A 22493-nucleotide genomic window follows, 5' to 3' on the forward strand; every position below is an offset into this window, starting at 1 on the left:
GCGTTCCAGTTCTCAATGAAAAATGCTATCCAACTCTTGTTAGTCGACGAACGAAATAAGAGCCAAACAGAAAACCTCACGACGTCAACTCCGACAAGACTTATTTCTTTTACCGCTCCTGCGCTCGGTAGAGCAGGAGAGAAAATAGCAATTAAAAAAAATATGTAATTGCACCGAAACAAACAAAATTCATACCTTAGCACCATTCGTACCCTTCGGGAGTGGAGCTGATATTTTGTTTCAAATCCGCGCCAAAGGCGGAGTCGACGTCTAATTTGCGGGACTGCGTGCCGCGCTCCCACTTGCCGCCCCTTTTTTCCCTCTTCGCGAGAAAAAGAAGGAAAAAGCGGGGCAGCTTCTGAAGCTGGCTTTTCATCAGCGCTGCCGCCAAAAAGTCTTCCGCACGTGTGCGAGCGCCGCTTTGTATAAGCGCTACGGAGCGCTCTTCAGCTTTCTCTTTTCAATTAGGCGTTTCATTTAGTCCTTCGTGTTTTCGTCACGTCGTGCCGCACCGTCAGAATACAGGGACCGGAGGAAGAGAGGGGCGTAGAAAGGCGGGGGGGAGCGATGTGGGGAGCTTGGTGGAGAGGCCTCTTTGCACCGGCCGTATGTGCGAAAGAGTGTACACGCCTACCTGGACGACTTCGTCGTCTCTGCCGCCCACACTCGTTTGAAATTGCTAGTGCGCTCCGAGAGAGCGCGAGCGCAAGCGACACGGGCCTAAGCGCGGATTCGAAACCAATTCACGGCTTTCGCGACGATTTTAATTTGCGTGCCAGCGTCGAGACTTAAGAGAGCTACTGGCAGCGGAAAAAGAAAGACAGAAATATTTAGGTTCCGTAATACATAGACGTTCAAGCTTGGTCTTGCTGCTTTTATTCATCGATTTTTTTGTATTATAAATATCTTTTTATACTGTTTCTTTTTCGCTGGCCCAGATGCCAAGATGGAGAATAAAATTCAATCAATAGCAAAGATAAAAACCTCCGCGGCAGGGCTCCTCAAGCCAAGCAGTACGCGCAACTGTTCTTTCAGAGCTCGCACGTAGGAGTCAGACAGAGAAGTTGCGTTGTTAGAGTGCTTACTTTTTCTGCCAAATCTCTGCAATTTTTATGCGTTGCTTTCAGCGTGAAATAGTTCTATTAGCTCTCTGTAGTCGTAGCTAAAAGATTCTTAAAGGTGGCTGCCGCCACTGGTCAGCATTGAGGCCGAAAACGAGAATACTACAGGAAGAGAGTGACTGGAAAATTTTATACGTGATAATTTTTAGACTACTAGCACAACGCATGTACTGAACGACTAAAATGGGAGGGCGCGATAAATCTCCCAGAGATTATTTTTAGTCGCGACTATTTCCAGGTGGCTTTTCTGAAAAGATGAAGTACAAAAATAAGAAGGGAAATTTCAACGCCTCTTTTCACGCTTCTTGCAGTCCGCGCCATTGCGTCATTTAAATTGTCGAGAGTGTATCCAGTAAGGAGATTCAGCTTTACACCCGCTCAACAAACTAACTTCATGCTTGGCACCAGCTCCTGTCAGTAGCGCAAGAAATCACAAGATTCTTGTTTGTATAACGTATGTGTCCTACAAATACTGTCAGCGTCGAAAGAAACGGGAACAAGTCAGTCGAAATGGCAGAAATAAAACGAAGATTTTACTTGAGGCAGAATGACTATCAATGCATTTAATTTTAGCATCGCAGGTGCGAAAACCGTTGCGTGGAAGTGTCAACAAGCCCAGCGATTATTTTGTCTCCAGCAGCTAATATTTTGAAGTGAAAAGCTGCACTACGCTTGGTAAACCAGTCTTCGTGTAGGCAGCACAATGACCTTGAACGACCTTCAGCCCAACCAAGGATCGCCGTGTATGATCATATGTTGCACAGTTATAGTGTGGAACCCTTGACCCATGACCTTTAGTTGACATTTGACATTGGGAGGCCTTTGGGTTGACCTCTGACCTTAAGAGCATCCGATCGGGTGATGTGGAGCCACGTGGTGACATCCGATAGGGGCGTCGTAAGACCATGTGATACCACGTCGTAGCTACGTAGTGGCATGAGTATATACAGAACGGCTGTAGCGAGCGTGCAGCGGACCTGCCATGGACGCGCCTCAGACGATTAGGAAGCGTGCTTGCGTTTCGCTGAATTCCAGGGTTAGTCAAGTTGAGCCACTGCCAGTTTTTTTGCGTTCTTGTTCTGATGCTAACGCTTCTCTGTTCGCGTTTTGGGGCGACGGTGATGGTACATCATAGGAAAGGCAAAATATCATTAGGTAACCAATGGGTGGTTCTCTCTCACTCCGCTCAAGACAGACGTTGTAAGGGAAGGCGAACTAGCCCACAACCTTGGTAGACGTTTCGTTAGTTGTGAATCCGTGCTAAATGGCGGTAAATAGTCGCGGACTCGCGGATTGCAGTCAGCTACACGTGTCTGCTACAAACGAATGGAAAATATGTCGCTCTATTTTTCTGCAGACACGCAAGGAATATTATGTTTCAAGCCCAACTACAAGTACAGACAGCTGGGCACATTGGTCTGCCATAGTATCACAAAATAAAGCGGGAGAAATACACCACGGACCGTAGCCGATGAGGATTAAAATGCCTTCTCTCGTACTTGGGAGTGAGGCTTTTCTTGCCTCCACATTATCTCATTCTCGTCTTTGTTCCGCTTTTCACCTCATCCATCTGTTCCATCACGGCGCAGTTGACACGTCCATTCTGAGTCACCGTTCATTTCCGCTCATTTGCCAAATGCAGTCGGTACTGGATGGACGGACGGAGGGATAAAAAATAGTGCTCCTTTTGAAACGAAGTGGTGGCACGGGCCACCATACCCACGAATAAAAAACAAACAAATCAGAAATTTTCTTTCTACCTTAATAATGATTACCAAATGGGCAATTCTATCGATTATAATTTTCCTTAACCGTAGCGATTTTGAGTCCTACAATATTATCTTCACTTGAGAACATTTCCGCCATCAGACCTCCAACCGTTTTTTGCTAACATCTACCGCGGGTACATTAACGTACCCAATTGAACCTCTACCATAGGATTCTAGAACCGCAGGGATGCTGCTTTCGACGACACCGACATCTGATGCTGCAGATTTGCGCCAAATTATGCTCGTCTCTTCGAACTACCGCACACTTCAAACATCATCGGCAGTGTATTTAACTGCGCGTTGAAAGGCTCCCTGGTTTGCCTTTAACATCATGGCATTGCCTATTGAATAATAAAAAAAAGATTCTTTTCAGATTTCACTCTTCCTCATTCTATAACTCATAACTGGATTCTTTGTCATGGAATTTATCCTATTAACTCTGAGTTGAAGAAAAATTAAACCTGCTTATGTATTTTCGTTCATTGTCTCTAACTGTTTATCCACTAAAGGTATTATTTTGCGCTTCCCGCGTTTAGAAGGTTCATTCCTTATGTGGACCATTAGTGAATGGGATTCACTGCACACGGGAGTGCCTGGCGTGGTGATAATCCTACATTCGCACACATTACATGGACATACACCGCCAAACCCAACCAGTTAGCGCCGCCCAACGCAACGCTGAAGCAGTGGGAGACGACGCTGGCCAGCGGTACTGCGCAAGACAAGAAGGCGCTAGTCACCATCGCCAAAGCGTCGGGGGAAGCCATTAGAGTCTTGGACTGAGGACCCCACCCACAATCCGCTACGGTCTTCTTTCTTGCAATAAAAGTTTATTCTCTCTCTCTCTCTCTCAACGTTGCTGGATGATGCCCTGGGCCGTAGCAAAAGAAAGAAAAATTACGGGACTGTCAGAATCCTGATGCGACAATTCTGCGAAAGCGGCTGGAGTCACCCTCAATGATCACTTTAATGCTTTTACTCTAAAGAATGCTTTTAATGTAAAGCGAGTCTTCGCAACTCGCGACAGATCTTTCCTGGACGGTGAAGGCGAGCGGTGGTTGCTGGCACTTCTGAAGGTGGGTGGATGGGCAGCCCCTAGCTAGTACGGTCGGGTGGTGATGTGGCTTGTGGGTGGTGCTTCTGGAGCGCGTAGGCCTCTCTCTCAGTGGCTACAGGCAGACGCGGGCATTTTCGCATTGTGTCATAGTGTAATTAGAAAAGCTCCGCGGCTTATTCAATGGAGCGCTTACACTAGAACTGGAAACCCCGTCGACGCTGCATGCGTCAAATTTCCACCCGTTTCCCTCCTCAGGTGCTAACCCCTAGCTGCTGAAATAGGGCGCTTTATCCCTTTTTCTCCACTCATTCCTGCGCCGCAAGCTTCCCTTTGCGGCACCTTTTGTGAGGCGGGTACTTCTTGAGCACTGGCCTCGGCGTCGTTTAATTAAAGAGGCAGCGGCGAGTCGAGCTCGAAGGCCTTATTGTGCTGACGGGCACGGAGCGAGAACTGCCGTTTCCAAAATTTCGGAGGACGCGCGAATGCATCCTCGCTTCGTTAAAAGCATCCAGCACTGTGGATGCTAGAGCTTATGGCGCTTAATCGGCTGTAGCCTAGGGAGGCACTCCTCTGTACTAGCGAGAAAGAGAATGCAGTTGTCGCGCTGCGCATGGAAATGATATTTCGACACGTCGACGCACGCCCGTGTCAACAAACTGTTTAAATACGCAGGTTGTTTCGATGCCATGGCCCGCACAGTCGACACTGCGTGCCACGCGGCGCAAGACATGTCGACGTGGCTGCGTCGACAACTCAATGAGTCCGTTTGGAGATGCGAGCCTGGGGCCGCTTTATATCGCTGAATGAAACCAACGTTGGCACAGTTTCAGGAATTTTACTGGCCTAGCTAGTGTTTGCAAATATTTTGCGCTCGAAACACTAACAAGGAACTCGGGGAGTGGCGCGCAAACTTTTCAATCGACTTTATGCTAATGGTTTCTGCGTTCATGAATCTCAAGGAATCGTAGCGGTGCGATCGACAGCAGTCTGTTTCACGTGTGAGCGGCAGAAACAAACTCGAATTTGTGCGTGCAAGAGTGCACAAAAAAGCCGCACTGAGACGCCCACGTATTAACCTTTAGAAGAGTCCTCCAAAACATTGACGGACTCTGCCTATTGGAACAGCTAGGAGAAGAATACTTATAAAAAAAAAAAACAAGAGGAAAAGTGAGGACAAGGAAGACAACTAATATTGATAAACAGAATAGGGTAAAAAATAGCAACAAATGTCACATGGTGGTGTTGCTGGTGCTGTTCATGTGCAGGCGGGCTTACTCTTACACTGGGCCTCTCATCATTTTGATGGTGGTGGTGGTGGTGTTGATGTGCAGGCAGGAAAACCCTTACAGTGGGTCTGTCAGGGATTGACGGAGAGAGAAAGAAAATCAATTTATTAAATATTGACAGATAAGGTACCCAATAAAATCGTAGGCATATTAGCACCAGAGTGCTCTGGTGATCCAGTTGGTCTTGATTGATTCGAAACTGGTCCGACGCCAGCACTCCAGGTAGAAAGGGGGGGGGGTGAGTGGGGGGGGGGAGTTCGGAATGCTACTGGGCATTAAAAGCGACCGTGCTCCAGACTGGCATCGTGTGAAGGGCAGTCGGTGCGGGACAGGTCAGAGCACACGAGAAAGAGATACAAGCAAAGCTGGGGTGCGAAGAGTGTTGGTGTGAAGCCTGCAGAGAATGTATCTGCGAAACGCCGAATTCGGGGTGGGTTCAGAGAAGCGACTGAACGGAGTCTGAAAGGAGCTGTGTGTAGAGTGCCTTGATGGGATGTTGAATTGCTCAGTCTGCGCCACTTAATAGAAAAGTCTCTATCATGGTCCCATAAGGCCAACGTCCTATAAACTCTAAAAAAGGTTTATTTTCCACTGCTCGTTAATCAGTTCGTGATCCCTCAGGGTACATAATGCTAGAGATATCCTCCAAATAACACGATCCGTTCCCTCAAGGTTACATGGGTCTCTTACACTCGCTGCAGATGCGAAATGAAAAATGAAAGTGAGCAGAAGAACGTGTGGCGCTCCAAGAGCCACATATGTTCCTCAATGTCCTGAAAAAAGCAGCAATCGAGGCAGCTTGAAAGCCTCCCGGAATGAAGATGGCGCTGCAAGCTCCGAGTTCCTGAACCGCCTGCCCGTAAGGGAAGAGGGAGAGCATAATAGTCTCGCACTCTGCCGAGCTCACTGGGCGCCGAGGGGAAAATAAACAGCCGCCATCGAGAAATATTTATCGCGCGCTCGGAATATGCGTGCTGCCGCACGGAACCGTCCCAACAACGCCGCGAAAGGAAGGAAGAATTGAAAGAAAATAACACACTACGCTTGAAGAATGCAGACAAATAAAGCGAGATTTTCAAGAAATAGAAAGCCGCGAAGGAAGCAAAAGCAGCTTCCTGGAATTCTGCGTACGCTGGCGTCGCAAGTTGTTTTCCTACCTTTCTTCAATCTGTATCTCTGTAAGGGTTTCGGTCGGATTTTTATTCCGTCATCTTTCTTTCGCGTTCAAATCCTTCCCCAACAATTTCGACTCAGGTCGTATCTTTTAGCTCGCGCAGTTTGGCACGCGCTAGATTTCGCGGAAATCACTTCCGACAGGGCAAGCAAGCTGGAGCGTGAAGTTCCCATCCAGCACCGGCAGACCATGCGGGGCGGTATAACGGGGAGAGCAAAGCGAACGAGGAAATAGGCAAGCAGGAATGAAAATGGTCAGAAGAAACAAGAAAGAAGCGAAAGCCTCATGCATACGGTTTGCCTGCCTCGAAAGCTGAACTATCGGTGAAATTTGGTACTGAAGTATTTGGGAAGCCCCATCGAACGATGCGAAGAGATACTGGGGACGATTCCTGGGCGGCACCTCTTTGTCGCATGGCAGCCTCGCTACCTCCTCCCATACTTGATCGGCTCTTATGCTTGAAGAGAGTTGGACTGCTTCACATGCAGCCGACTTCTCAACGCCAAGATCGCTCAGGGTTTGACAATCAACTCACCTTACCTACCTGCGGCCTGAACCGGCGCACATAATTCCGCGGCCTGGATTTGCACCGTTCATTCATTTGTTTTTACTTTTACTCTAAAGGGTCCCAAAAGAACGAGAGCGGGTGCAGAAATCAGCTTGAGGCAGCGTGAGGGGAGCCACACAAAGCTGTACACTGTTAACCCTTATAAAAATGGCAGTTAACCCTTATAAACATAAGCTCCATTGCGTTCCTAAAGATTTTCTTTTCGGTGCAGCCTATAGACTGTCTATAGACAATGCTCTACTAAGAGTTTATGGCCATAAATCTATAGAATGTCTATAGACTGTTTGTAGGATTTGTATTGCCTATAGACTAGTCTAGCCGCCGCGGTAGCTCAGTGGTTATGTTGCTCGACTGCTGACGCGAAAGACGCTGGTTCGACCCGGTAGCGCCGGTCGCATTTCGATGGAGTCGAAATGCTAGAGGCCCGTGTAATGTGCGTTGTCATTGCACGTTAAAGAACCCCAGGTGGTCGAAATTCCTCGGAGTCCTCCACTATAGCGCCTCTCATAGCCTGAGTCCCTTTGGGACGTTCAACTCAATAAAAACCTAAACCTATAGACTAGTCTATAACATTTATCTATAAAAAGTTCACAGATTTTATGAATAGAAGCCTATGGACAGTCTACAGACTGTCCAAGGAAATTTTTGTGGATGAACAGGGCTTACAAACGAATGATTATAGTGAAAAAAAAGGCAACTGTGACTAAGCACGAAGCCTTTAAGATGGAGGCACTTCTCAACCGAGAGTGTCTAAGCGTGTTCCCGAATTGTGAACACTTGCAGTGAATAAGTTTGTACGATAAAAAAATACGCCAGTGATTACGCACTATGATACGACTTGTGGAATTAAGATAATCAAAACAGGTGACTGATTTAAATTTTTGGATTTCATTATGTACGCATTTTCGCAGTAATCATGGTCGGAATACTGCAAGGATTGAAGAAACGCGAAGCTAAAATTAGATAACTAGCTGCGTATTTACATTGTAGGTATATTATGCGCAGTTTTGAGACGCGTAGTAATGGCTTGATTATTATAAGCAGGCCAAGCTGAAAGATACTTCAAATTAAATTGCTACCAATTATCTATTTCAGGCAGACTAAGTGCCACGTGTTGAGAGTACTGTAAGCACATGTGCATCCACCGTCAAACGCTTATGGAAGGTGACTTGGCCGAAGATATTAAATTTCTCTGCATTCGAGGCGTATCGCTTGAGACTTAATGTCGCACTGTGTAAACCGCACAGTAACAATTAGGCTGTGTCTATCGATTACAGCATGCATAGAAAGACAGAGATTAAATGAATATTTTCGCTACTATTGCCTCTCATATTGGTTTGGCTTTTTTAAATTGGTTTTTAATTGGTTTTTTTTTGTGGGGAAAGAAATGAATGGCGCAGTATCTGTTTCATATATCGTTGGACACCTGAACCGCGCCGTAAGGGAAGGGATGAAGGAGGGAGTGAAAGAAGAAAGAGAGAAATAGGTGCCGTAGTGGAGGGCTCCGGCATAATTTCGACCACCTGGGAATCTTTAACGTGCACTGACATCGCACAGCACAAGGGCACCTTAGCGTTTTGCCTCCATAAAAACGCAGCCTCCGCGGTCGGGTTCGAACCCGGGAACTCCGGATCAGTAGTCGAGCGCCCTAACCACTGAGCCACCGGTGACTGCGTGTGTACAAATGCGCGTTGATGAAGGAAGCACCGAGACCACTGTACTACACTCACGATCACACAAGGACGGCTTTGTTCAGAACCACAAGGGATCTAAGCTAGGTAGCAACATGGGTTTAGCGCTCGTTAAACCTGCCCGCGTTCATACAGCCATCTATTATGCAGGCTAACAAAACCCGCCCCGGCCAGAAGTGAGCTAATCCGCTCTGTTATCCGAGCGGCGTGGTGCACGGAGGTTTGCGGACGTGTTATCCGGCTATTCAAAGGGGCACTTCCGAGTGCCGCTTCTCCAGACGGTTAATTGCGAGATTAGAGTAATGAACCAGCTAAGCCCGAGAGAAGACGCTGCTGTGGAATCTGTCGGCGCCTCCTTGAGCGTTGGGAGCTCATCGATTGCGGCTCACACCTAGCGCTTCGTTCACGGACCTTTACGCTGTTGGACAGGAACCTCGACTTCGAAGGGGGCTTTTCTTTTTGGTTGAGCACCTCATCTTAGGTTTGAGAACAGGTTATGAACCTTCCTTTAGAAAAATAGCTGCATGCAAAGAACTTTAACAAACATGAATTGATTCACAATAAATATATAAGAAATGAAGGAGACACTTAACAGGGTGGCTTTTTTGGCTTGTTGGTAGCACATAGCTTCAAAACACAGTAGCGCAACCAAAGACGAGGACAAAGTGGTGTTCCTTCTGTTCTTTTTTTTGTGCTCGTCTTTGGTTGCGCTACATTGTTTTGAGACACTTAAGCTCCGCCTTAAGGATATGACGCGATAGCGTTAATGGGTTAATTCTCATATATGCAGAAGATCATTTTATACTTTGCATTCACAGATCCCTGGACGTCCTCATACTCCTCCTGGCGCAGCGGTTAAAAAACGTATGCGCCACTGCCCTGCGATGACAGGCGCTGCCACTGGTGGGGCTTGTGCGCCCAAAGTTGCTCTTCCCGATCAACCTTTCGCGATCAACCATTAATTTGACTGCCTTATCCTAGGGTGGTGAGTTTGCTCACAATCCGATGGGCAAGTTGTGATGACGCCACAAGGTTGTGCGACCTAGGTGGCCCACCTAGGTTGCTTCTCTGGAGGGTGGCCACCCGGGCCACCCTACGCCACCCTATTTTTTGTTACCAACGCCGACGCTGGATTTTCTGGGTAATGGAACCGTTAACGCTGCCACGTTAAAAAAATGCGATGGCGTCACTAAGATGTATTAACGCCACAACTTAATGGCCCCGTTACGCAGAAAATCCGGCTTCCGCGTTCACGGTGTTGTCGGCGTTGTGAGTGATAGGGTGGGGTAGGGTGGCCCAGGCAGCCACCCCCGGAGGCGCAACCTAGCTGAGCAAGCTAGGCCACGTGACCTCGTGGGGTCATCAAAACCTATCCATCGGATCGTGAGGAAACTAACCAAGCAGGCAGGTGGCAGTAAAAATTTATCGTTGATCACGAGAGGTTGCTCGCGGAGAGCAACCTGGGTCGCACAAGCCCCACCGGTGGCAGCACCTGCCATCGCAGGGCAGTGGCGTATCTCTAACATCTGCGCCATTGCGCAAGGAGTGGTATGAGGACTCCCAGGGATCTATTAATGTCAAGTCGAGAATGATCAATTCCGCATATATGAGCATTATCTGACTAACGATATTGCGTAATATCATTAAGGCGGAGCTTAAGTGTCCGTTCTAACTTTTCTTTTGAGTGCGTGTGCACTGTAAGTTTGATATCCTTAAAGGCCAACAATATGCCCCACATTGTCTCAGGGAAAAAGATTATAGGGTGTTCACGAACACCCGTAAGGTGTTGAAGAACATTCAAAGGCTGTTGACCTTGAGACAAACGCGGTACACCTTCAAGAGTAAAAAATTTTTGCAGTGTGTGTTCTGAACACCGCAAATCAGCGATGATTGCAGCTGCAAGACACAATTCTTACTGTCACTGCGAAAAACCCAGGGAGGTACTCAATGTAACAAGGCTTTGACACAGTGTAGGAAAATAGAGGCTCTACAGTGCTATTTTCCGAAGCTGCCGTTCTGCACCGTACGTCTGCAGGCTTGCAACGTACTTATACCTCAAATCCGATCTCAGAGAACTCTTCGCGACTGCAACTTTGTTAACAAAATAAGAAATGTCGTGGTATCAAAAACACAGCAATGTGCCAAATAGAATATAATAATTTTATTTTTAATCAAGCAAGTCTGTAACTTTTCTAAGCACTTGATTTCAGCATTGCTGAAGAGGAACTAAGTTACTCGCCACTCCTATCACAGATTCTGTCGGTCAAGATGCGTCATTTTGACACATCTTACATCAAGCAAGTCCCTGATGCATCACCTGCACAACTTTTTTTCACATCTTCCCTGGATATTTTCCCTTACCGGCGTTCGCAAAAGCGACTTCAGTGGTAAAAGTGGTTTGATCGATAGTGTTAATTCAAATTCTGGTAGCGGGATCATAACTGCTTTGTAAAATAGGAACAAATATCTTACAATATGATTTCTGGAAATGAAGGTTTAAACGTATTTACATCCCCACCCCCACCCTTTTTGTTTTGCAAGAACAGTAAGAAAAATCGCTAAGAAGTGCAGGTCGAGTTGAGACCTATTGCGTCTAGTAAAAGGGACGTGAAGATCACGTCCCGCTAGCACCGCAGATAAAAATTCAGCGTTTTTTTCTAGCATTCACATAAAGTCCGAAAAAGACAACAGCTAGATAATAATGGCGGACACGCTGGTTAAAACTTTGAAAAATCAAACCAGGTAGTTTTCTCAAACTTTGATAAAAAAGGGGCCCTTCAATGTGTCGCTGACACCACAGAAAATAAGAAAAAAATGACGCCAGTGACGCCGGCCGTCTCCTAAACTAGTGAAAACTCGACAGCCAGGAAAAGAATGTTAACAACAATTCCTAGTCCTGGCCCTGCATCAAAGGCAGAACAAAAGTGTTTTCTTCCGGCCTGCCAAACAGAAGGAATCGAGCCGCGTCGAAAGCGAGACGACAGGCGGGAATAAGGAGCTAGTCCCACGCGAATAACTTCTGCGAAACCGAACTGAGCAGTTCACAAAGCAGGGTGAATAATAATAAAAAAAGATGAAGCAACGCGAAAGCGAAGGTACCGTGAGATAGGCGTATCGCGTTTACGACCGCTTAGAAACAAACGACGGGAGGCGTCGCTTGAGCAGTACGCGTAAACCAAACACCGAAGGTGAGGGGGCGGGGTGGGGCTGAAGAATTTCGGGATAGCGTGATGAAATGTCAGTCCAGGGAAACTCTCTACTGCAGCCGCACATTGTTATACGGAAGTACTCTAGACGGAATGCTGCATTCCCGCCGCTATAACGGAACGAGAAAGGAAGAGCAGGAGAAGAGAAAACATCTCCTTGCTTGCTCTGGCAATTTAAACTGAGAATCTGACGTCAAAGCCGAAAAAAGTGGGCGTAGGCCTCGCACTGCTCGCATGCATCCCGGAAGGACAGCAAGGGGTAACAAGAGCAAACAGGACAAGGCGCGCGACTCGCTGTCCCACGCACTATTCGGAGACTTCCGTTGCTTCTGCCTCTTTGGTTTTCTATGTTTTTGTCTTTTTCGTCCGCGATGCGGCGCTGGCGGCGCATCCCAGTTCGCAAGATGCGGGCCGGCCCAGTGTGGTGTTGATTCTTCCTTCGGGCTGCTCGCATTCTCCCCTGCGCCACGTTTACCGACACGAAGGGTGCGAGGTAAGTGGGAGGCCGCTGTTGCTGCTGCTTATTTCTGGCGTCCGCGCTATCTGCTCGATCTTTGTTTATTGCGACAGCAAAACGGGGCAGGGCAGAAGATAAAGCGCGCGGGAATCCAGGAATTTACGACCAACCCGAAAAGAAATGAAGTCCCGAGAGGCGCGTTTTGCTCTGGGACCAGGAATGACACGAACTGCGGGGTGGGAGGAGGGGGAGTGTAGTTTCACTTTTTGTGAAGAGAGGACCGGAAGAGTCGAAAAGATGAAAAGAAAGAGAAAGGAAACGAGCATTTGAATGAAAACAAATATAAACGGCACGAGAGGAGAAATCAGCGCGAATTCAACGCGACAGCGGGAGCCCGTGGCGTTCCTCGTACGCACACCCGGATTGTTTCGCGAATGCCAGAGTCAGTAGACGTCAGGAAGCGGACAAAACGAGGTACATTTGCAAAGACAGAAGAGCGAAAATGCACGGATGAAGAGTAGCACGTAGGGCTACAATCGTTGGGACTTGTTCGAAACAATTCGCCTCTACGGGTATGTTCCTCCACGCGTGGGAGGCGAACTTTTGCTTTTCTGCTGGCTCCGCGATTTCTTAGCCAGATCCTGGTCAAGATTCTCACGAAGTCTTAGCAACGAGAAAAGCCCAGGCGAGGAAAAAGAACACCGAACAGTGCGGTAGTCAGAAGTTGGCGATTTTACCCCGAGGCGCATACACGACGAATGGTGGTCTTAAATGAAAATAAAACAATAAGAAGCAGGAGTGTCGGTGAGGCATTTCTGAGTGCAGCAGACTCAGTTGCCTTTACTACAGCGGTTGTTTGAGGTTGGGGGCAATGGAGCATAAAAGGAGAACTCGGACAAGCCGAGGCGGACGCGATTCTTTGGCTTTCGCACGCCGCGTGCGATATTAAAAGGGAGTACTGACTGTATTCTTCAGCACCTGAAGTATGAAGTGTGCAGTACAACACTTGAATGCAAGTACTGCATAGTGCTGAAATACCAGAGTAATCAGCGCAGCATGAGAGAAAATTACGGCAGGGAATATTCGCTAGTGGACACATTTCGTCGCCGACCAAGGCAAACTGAAAAAGTCGACGATCAGCTCGAGCTGGTCGATCGATCTCGCTGGGTCCCGCTGGCTTCCTGGTTCAGAGGTGCCAACCATGAAGACACTGATAATCTTCACCTTCGGTTTGGTTTATAGGGGTTTAACGTCCCAAAGCGACTCAGGCTATGAGGGACGCCGTAGTGAAGGGCTCCGGAGATTTCGACCACCTGGGGTTCTTTAACGTGCACTGAAATCGCACAGTACACGGGCCTCTAGAGTTTCGCCTCCATCGAAATTCCACCGCCGTGGCCGGGATCGAACCCGCGTCTCTCGGGCCAGCAGCCGAGCGCCATAACCACTCAGCCACCGCGCGGTTTGGCGCGGAGGCCGAACCCCCTACCAAAAATTATATGCCCAAGCTTTCCCGTTTCAGAAGAGTGGCGAGCTTCAGCCGACCGCCGTGCAATGGCCGGCCTCGACCCAAGGAGGCGGCCTCGTTGATCACCGCACTCCCAACACGAGGTAAGTATGCCCGGACGCTCCTCACCCAGACCCCGTCTCTGGCATCGACACATGCGGGGGCGCTTGCTGTAAACGACTGAGACAAGTTTTACGCAATGCCTCGTAAAGAGCGGCAGTGGAAACATATGCGGCGCATGAAACGGACCCCCCTCAACGCAGTTGTAAATTGAAGCGCTGACGTACGGAAGCGCGGTGACGTCACATCGGATTACGAGAACTGCTTCTCGCACCTATACGCGGCTTCGCTTGAGCCGATGGGTGCGCGTTCACTGCCCGTGGTTCATGCGACAGTGAACATGCTCACGGGGTCCACAGGACACGGGGCCTGACCAGGACAGATTTGAAGTCAGGCCAATACGCATGACAAAGCATTATTTATTGCGTTGCGCGTTGAATCTGAATGCAGCGTATGTAATTTTCCCGTTCATGTGCTCTATTGAGGGCACGCGGCATACGCTGCAATATATGTAAGGCCCTTCGTCTCAAAAGGGTAAAACTCGATTTTACTCGATGATTGCATTGCGATCAGATTTCTTAAAAATCGACTTAAGCCAGATTTATACTCGAAAATGCGCCTTCTAGACATCGTGTCCGTTTCCAAGTGCACAAATCTGAGGACACCGCAAGAAGATTTGCGGATATTGTCTGCTTGTTCTAGGAGAGTGTTTTCTTCAACTCGTGAACTTACACCAATTTAAACGCGTGTTGCTCACGACGCAGCTTAATTTGAGGATAATTCCGAAAAGTATGCACCAGATACGAGAGGCCAGAACACGGATACTGATCAGGCGTCTTATTGGCATTATTGCATACAGCGCTGCTCTAGTTAACGCCGTCTTGGTCCAAGGCTCTTCCGAGCTTGAAATCCCCGTAATGATGATGAAATATAGTTTCCGCGGTGTACAAGACAAGAAAGTCTTGCACGGATGTGGAAGTGCCACGTAGGAGGTCGCTATTACACCCGACGAGGTAATTCTGATAGATGAGGTGAGGAAGTTTGACATGGTAAACAGTTGTTTAGTTGTTTAGTACAACCTGCTATTTCCATGTTGTTTACAAAATAATGAGCTACGAATATGGCATTTTGTGTCCCGTGAAAAAACGAGCGCTTAGAGCAAGCCGACTTTTGCTGCAAGAAAGAACCCGAAAAAACAGGGTTTATGAAGAAGAACAGACATGTGGACAAGTTGGTACGGTGCCGTTTTAAATTTACCAGCGCGAAAGACGAGGACGCGAAGTAGATGCATGAAGTCACATGACAAAAACATGATGTACGCAGGGCCAGCGCTTGTCCTGTCTACTTCATGTGATTTCCTCTCGCACGGGTAATTTTTAAATCATAGAAATTTTAGCAGAAACGCCCGATTTGGTCCTCAATTTGAGCTCCAAGAATATCTCTCGATTTTTGCCCCCCGAATAACGACGAAGAAAAAAATATGAAAATTAAGTGCAAATATATGCTACAAATGTGAAGACCAAGTGAGGAAAGACGAATTTAAAACCGAGACTCCAAATCCTGCGCGATGATTGAAGGGATGAATTTTCCAATAACAAATTTTCACATTGATTCTTTGCGTATACAACTAAAGTCCCGTTCACATGTTGACCACTGCTACACACTCATACGACCAGTGCCTTCGAGCGCCCTCTTGGGAAGCTCTTCATTGTTGCCGTAATTGTGGCGCAACCGATGTAAAAGCGGCCGCTGAAAAGCGGCTTGCGTCTGAAGTGCCCAATTTTTGCCCAGTTACGCAGAGCACTAATGGCTCATTTGGAGGCTGAGTAAGCGGAAATAGAGTGCCTGCGTCGCATGGTCAAGCCGTTGCACCTTGACCGAAAAAAGCGCCGTGCCCTTGTGGGTCGATATTCGCTATCTCGGGTAGCCGGGTGGGGCACGTTGCGAAGCTGTTTTTGACTCCAAGTAAACCATTTGACTGTCGTGAGCAGAGGGAGCTGCGTGGTTCTATCCCCAGTGTCGCCGAGAACCCATCATTTTTCGATGGATTCAAGCTCTCCCCAGGCCTCGTGTGCGGTTTCTCGCGGGTAAGATGTTCGGGGAAAATGGGCGCTTGACCAAGGCACGCCAGCCATGGCGCTCTTTTGACCAAACCTCCCTTGAGCTATTAAAGGCAAAACCATCATCACCATCACCATCATCATCATCATAAAGTAAAATATTTTTTCTTTCAGTTTACATTACTTGGCAGCCTCCCACCCACCTCCTTCCTAGTAATGACCGCTCAAATGCAAAGATCTCATTAGGTTGGGGCCGAAAGGGGCCCATGTGAACTGTTCTTTAATATGATGATGAATGATGATGGTGACGACGATGATGATCGTTCTCACGTCCTTGAAGATTGGTTTTTTGGGGAAAGGAAATGGTGCAGTATCTGTCTCGCATATCAGCAGACACCTGCGCCATAAGGGAAGGGATAATTGACGGACTAAGAGAAGAAAGGAAGAAAGAGGTGCCGCAGTGGAGGGCTCCGGAATAAGTTCGACCACCTAGGACCTTTAAAGTGCACTGACATCGCGAATGTCCGGACCCCGTAGAGTATCTGTTACGGGTCCAATTGGACTTATTTTTGGAAATGTGGCGGAGAGTTTGAAGGATGCTTCACTCCCGCCACCGGTTGCCCCGGTATTGCACTGCTTCCGGGATCGGCCTTGTCTTTAGCGCGTCTTTACTATCCTGTCTTTCTATCCCATCTTTCAACTCTTCTACTATCTGCACGTGGTAGCGATTGTGGCTCGGCTTGAGCCAGTGGGCAGGCCTGTGGACTTTCCTTTTCTTTCTTCCTGGCAACAACAGACAGACAGACAGCACACGGACGCCTTAGCGTTTCGCTTCCGGCTTCACGACCTGAAGGCGGCCTTGAGTAAAATGAAAAGAGGAACGGCGCCGGGAACAGACAAAATAGCTGTGAAATTACTTGCCAACCTTTCCGACCCGGACTACGAGGCGCTCCTCGCATGCATAAACTCAATCTGGCTAGGTGAGGCACCCCTCCCAATCGAATGGAAGACCGCCCTGGTCACCTTCATTCCTAAAGCCGGCAAAACCATAAACACGGACAACCTACGCCCCATCTCCCGCACGTCTTGTGCGGGAAAGCTGATGGAGATTATGGTGCGAGACAGGCTGTCCGAGTTTTGCAAAACCAAAATGTATTCGCAGACACCATGTTCTGGTTCCGCCTGCACCGGCCCGCACAGAATATCCTGCTTCAACTAGACCGCGAAATTCTGAATCCCGTCGAATAACCCCTTAATGACAAGGTAGTACTCGCCCTCGATTTGAAGGGGGCTTTCGACAATGTAACACACGACATAATTCTGACGCACCTCTCCCAAACCAACTGTGGACACAACACGTTTCAGTACATTAGGCAATTTCTCTCCGCCCGGCAATCGTATATCCGGATACAAGATGAAGAACACGGCCCCTACCAATTAGGTACGAGAGGTACCCCGCAGGGCGCGGTCCTCTCACCTCTACTATTTAATTTGGCAATGATTAAACTTCCGGCTCAACTGGAAAGTGTCGAAGGCATGCAGCACGCGCTATATGCCGACGACATCACCATCTGGACTAAGCACGGATCGGCAGGAGACATTGAAGCCAACCTGCAGCAAGCGGCGGAGATTGTGGACGCTTACGCCCGCCGTTGCAGCCTTGAATGCTCCCCGGCCAAATCGGAATTTGTGCACATTATACCCTCGCCGAAATGCACTACCAAAATGGAACTGTCTCTAGCGAGTAGACCCATCCCAGAACACACTGAGATCAGAGTACTGGTTCTCTTTATCAATAAACACCGCCGTGTCGACACAACACTGGCCTAATTGCGCTAGGTGGGGGACCAGGTGAGCCGCATGATCCGCCGGGTTTCCAATAACCGCGGGGGGTTACGGTGCAAAGATGCCTTCCGGCTGGCGCACGCATTCGTAACCAGTCGAGTCTTGTACTCGACTCCTTACCTCCAGCTTCGCAAATGTGACGAAAAAGCCCTCGAGGTGGCTCTCCGTAAGACTTACAAGCGTGCTCTCGACCTCCCGGTCCCCACGTCCAACCAGCGCCTCCTGGGCCTGGGGATGGTCAACACATCCGTGGAGCTCCGAGAAGCACACTTGAGAAACCACTACACAAGACTCTCAAAGACGCCGTCGGGTCGCCGCCTGCTTGCCCGACGTCACATGCCCTATCCAACACTAACTGAAGAGCGCATGCCCGAGATCTGGAGATACGCCCTGCACGTACGCCCTCTTCCGGCCAACATGACACGAGACGACCATAGTGGCCGGCGCCTCGCGCGGGCTGAAGTCTTGGCACGCTACTATGGAAACAAACACAGAGTATTTTACGCTGGCGCCACCGGCTCACACCATGGGGGCTGGTACACGGCCGCAGTCGTCCACTAGAACACCGCCTTACGTTCAAAGCACAAGGCATTACTCATGCGGAAGAGGTGGCAATCGCGCTCGCCGCCGCCGATCAGGACTCGCGGGTCATCATTACCGACTCGCGAGGGGCCACCAGGAGCATCGAAATGGGCTTTATTCCCTATTTGGCATACTCTCCGGGCATCACCTTCGCCTCCCCCCGATGCGGACTCCGACCCTAATCCGGCTTTTACCTTCAAGGAAATCATCCAATATTACCAATTCGGCCATGCAATCTTTCCTAAGCCCTGCAAGGTCCTCACGAAGGCGGACGAGCGCTTACTTCGTCGCCTTTATACTAAATCACTGCTGTGCCCGACAGTCGTCAAACATTTCGGCCCTGCGTGCACAGTGGAATGCCTGCACTGTAGGGAAAAGTCTTCCGACATTTACCACATGGTGTGGGCATATCATCCAAATCCGCATCTTCCCCCTATCCCTAACCCTACCCGGGAGGACTGGGAAGTGGCCCTGCTCAGCTGCTTTGACCTGGCGAGCCAAAAGGCCCTGATCGGGCGCTCCCGAGCAGCAGCTGCCGCCAATGGGCTCCTGTAACGAGCATCCCACCTAGCGTTTGTAAGGAACGCTCCGCTCCCTGTATATATTTTGAAAATAAAGTTTTTCAGTCAGTCAGTTTCACTGAAACGCGGTCGCCGCGGTCGGGTTCGAACCCGGGAGCTCCGGATCAGTAGCCGAGCGCCGTAATTACTAAGCCACCGCAGCCTCAATTAGCTTCGTTTCTAGGAGCGAATTAAGCATTTATTTGCTTGAAAAAAGTTAAAATGGCTTTTTGAGGAAAGGAAATGGCGCAGTAATTATCTTTCGGAGGACACCCGAACCGTGCTGTAAGAACGTCTTGCTTATTCGTTCTGCCTTGAATGTGAATTAAATGAGAAAATGAGCGTTATCTCCAGCTCACGTTAGAAACGTCACTGGTACTACGTCTTAAATCCTGACGTCCACAAAAAGCTGTAAAAGTAAAAACAACACGGACGGTGAGGAAAAAGTTACGCTGCTCTAACAATGCGACAGCAGCCAGTGCTGCCCCCAGAGCATCAAGGAGAACTAAGTGGCAATGAACACGACGTGATGAAGAGTGAATTATGCAACTGTAGCTTACTAGAGTTCGCAAACCTGTTCAATAGCGCTTTCTATAGCAGACAGAAGTGAGTCAAAGCCGGCAGTATTAAGATAAGTGACCCGGCCACTCCGCTAACTTACCGAAACCCTTAATGACACAAGAATAGCAACAGGCAATAAGAAAACTACACATAGAGATGAGACACTACTCGAGGCCGTCGTGCTTTTTTACATCACCCGGATTCTAGTCATATTTATTTCTTTTGTCACTCCGACTTTCCTTTTTTTTTTACCAGCGTGACGTTCGCTATATTTGTGTTCAATTTCCGACTACGCAGTATTTCATGCTCCATAGCCGCCCCCCGCCCCCTCCTCAAAATTTCGCATATATTTGTGTCTGTACGCCCCAAATAAAGGATCAGCTAGCCAGCCTTCTCTGCGTGTTGTCCGCTTGTTCGCTGTTGATATCTTCACACTATAAACCAAATAGATCAGGCACAGATCCTTATGCAGCATCCTTAATAACATGATGCCGGGTTAGTCAGCATTGAACGGAGCATTGAACGGAGGCGGAAGCAGTTTAGCTCTGAAATGTCCACGTATCACTTACGACGCTTATAATAAAAAATACGAGCAGTCTTTCTTCACGCAGGCAGAGGTGTATCGATTCCTCGAATTATGGCAGAACCGGCGTTTTTCACCATATATTTATTCATAGAAGTGTTAAAGCGCCAGGTGCCAGAAAGGCACGGGGGCTGCTCGAAGATAACGCACCCCAGAACCTAACCTTGGCTTCAAGACAGCCTAGAATTACAAAGATTGTACTGCTGACTGGTAGGCAATGGAATAGGAGTTGCATTTCTCTACTTTTACTGCATACGTTCGAGTGTATTTTTGCACATTCAGGGATTATCAGAAATTGCTAATTTTGAGGTGTGCGCCCTCTGTCAACATGGACTTTTGATTAATTTATTTTGTTGCGGCTTTTTCTTTCCATTTTTGTAGCGATAGCTACATTACGGTAGCATTTCGAGCCTTCAGCGTGGCGGCCCGGCCACGTGGTATGTCACGTGGTGCGGAGCAGCTGCCGGCGGCGCGGCGCCGTGGCTGATCACGTGGTTGGTCACGTGACCAATTCTACTCGGCCAGCTGTAGCTATCGCGTCACTCCAGGTTTAACCAGAGGAAAACCACCGCGAATTTTTCTCTCCTTTGTTTCCTCCTCACGTGTAGGGCAGCCTACTGGGCATAACCTGGTTGACCTCCCTGTCTTTCCGTCCTTCTGTTTCTCACTCTCTTGATTACGTAGTAGTAACATTTTTCTTAATAAATCTACCACTTTTCTTTCTATACGTTTATGTAATTTAGTTACGGCTAATGACGAAACACCGGGAGTTCATAACTTTCGGACGGCGTTCTCGTTGCCGGCACATTACATGGTTAGGCAGGGAATCGAGACAGTGTCCAGAAAATAACGTAAAAAACAAAAAAGAACGAAACAGAAATGGCCCGTCGAGTGCGAGCAGTCGCGCAGTCTAACTGTGACGCAATAAAGCGCAGCCGGCGAGCGCTTTTTGCCGCCCAGCCGGCGGGCGAGTGCGTTGCAGGCATCTGCGCGCGCTGCGTTTGCACGCTCACGCACTGGTGCACTGAGAGGATCGGCGATAACGCGGGAGAGGCAACAATGGGCGCGAATTGAAAGCAGCCTGGCGCGCGAGGGCATTTCTGGCAGAAAAGCAGTGCGGCGGGTGAGGCGCTTTGGGAGAACGATGCGTGGTGGCAAGCAGAAAGTGAGACACAAGCAGAAAAGACGCGGGGCGTTAGAGCTGGTGTTAAGGCGGAAATTGCGCGCCGTGCGCGCCTTATTCGGGTACATTTAAGCCGGGGCTGAGAGCTGCACGCCAATGAGATGTTGCTGCCTACGCACGAAGGGAAAAGAAGAATGGAGCATAAAGCGAAAAAAAAAACGGAGGTTAGGGGGATAAGAGGGTGGCGAGGTGAGGAGTTGCAATGCGTCCAGTTTCTCGCTGAAAGTGCTGCTCGTATGCGCGGCGGGCTGGGCGAGCGGCGTCAACGAAGGAAAAGCCCGTGAAAGGAGCAGAGTGAAATGGCAGGCGATGAAAAAAAAACATCAAATAACTAAAAAAAGGCGACAGTGTCCACCGAGTATTACCGCAAAAACCGAGCAGAGAATGTGAAACGAGACGAAAACAAGCCCACGTTCTTTGCCGAGGACAAGGAAAAGATACGTGGGCGTGCACATTGCAGTGACAAGCTGAGTTGGCGGGATCGGATGTCGTCTGGTACCACACCGCTCCTCGAGAAGCCTAATTTGACGCCCGTTGTTCCACCTCCCTCTCACCGACAGTCCCAGGCGGAACACTCTCAAGAGAAATAGAAGGAGACGTCGTTTCGCACCTCGCGAGTTTCCCGCCAACAATCGCCGCTGCCGACTGCAGCCGCTTTGTTCGCTGAGGTCAGGGCCCGCTGGAAGAGCGGCTGCCGGACGGCGAACATAGCTCTCTGTAGTGCCCCTTGTTTTCGTTGCCGGAGCGCAGGCGCCTCGAAATTTCTGTTTTTCTTCTTGTTTAGTTTTACGCTATGTGCACTCTCCTTTCACGGATACCAGTCGTGGAGCAAGCAGTGCAGGTTACAAAAAGAAAGGAGTAGTATACATGGCGAACCCCCCCTCCCCCCCCCTCCTCCCTTCGTACCCCCTTTAGCTAGTTTCTGCTTCCCCCATTTGTTGCTTCCTGCGGTATTCACTCGGCCGAGCTGTTTAAGCGCAAACAATAAACACCGGCCTCGAGCGAGGAAGCATACGAACAGAAAAGAGAGAAACGAACCGACTGAAAGCGACGACAGTTGTGGTGGGTGCGCGCTCGGAGGCAATTGTGTTCGCGTCGCCGCCAGCGTCGGCATTCCGCTCACGACCTGCGCTGATGGGAAGCGCACGCGTGGCGAAGGCCTTGCCGGATGGGAAGCGGACAGCCGCGAGAATAAAACGTCGGTCAGCGAGAAGAGAGGGCAAGAA

The 22493-nt window shown here is 49.0% G+C and overlaps 1 protein-coding gene and 1 non-coding gene across 8 annotated transcripts in view; both read right to left on the bottom strand.

Annotated features, from left to right (window-relative positions):
* Positions 1–22493, bottom strand: part of CASK (peripheral plasma membrane protein CASK) — a 663473-nt gene that overhangs the window by 155015 nt on the left and 485965 nt on the right. The gene's annotated exons all lie outside the window — the stretch shown is intronic.
* Positions 13785–13945, bottom strand: LOC144126476 (U1 spliceosomal RNA). Its single transcript, XR_013313517.1, has one exon. It is a non-coding gene; the product is annotated as a U1 spliceosomal RNA (small nuclear RNA).

Source organism: Amblyomma americanum, chromosome 3 (genome assembly GCF_052857255.1).
Source record: "Amblyomma americanum isolate KBUSLIRL-KWMA chromosome 3, ASM5285725v1, whole genome shotgun sequence".
Taxonomy (NCBI): Eukaryota; Metazoa; Arthropoda; class Arachnida; order Ixodida; family Ixodidae; genus Amblyomma; species Amblyomma americanum.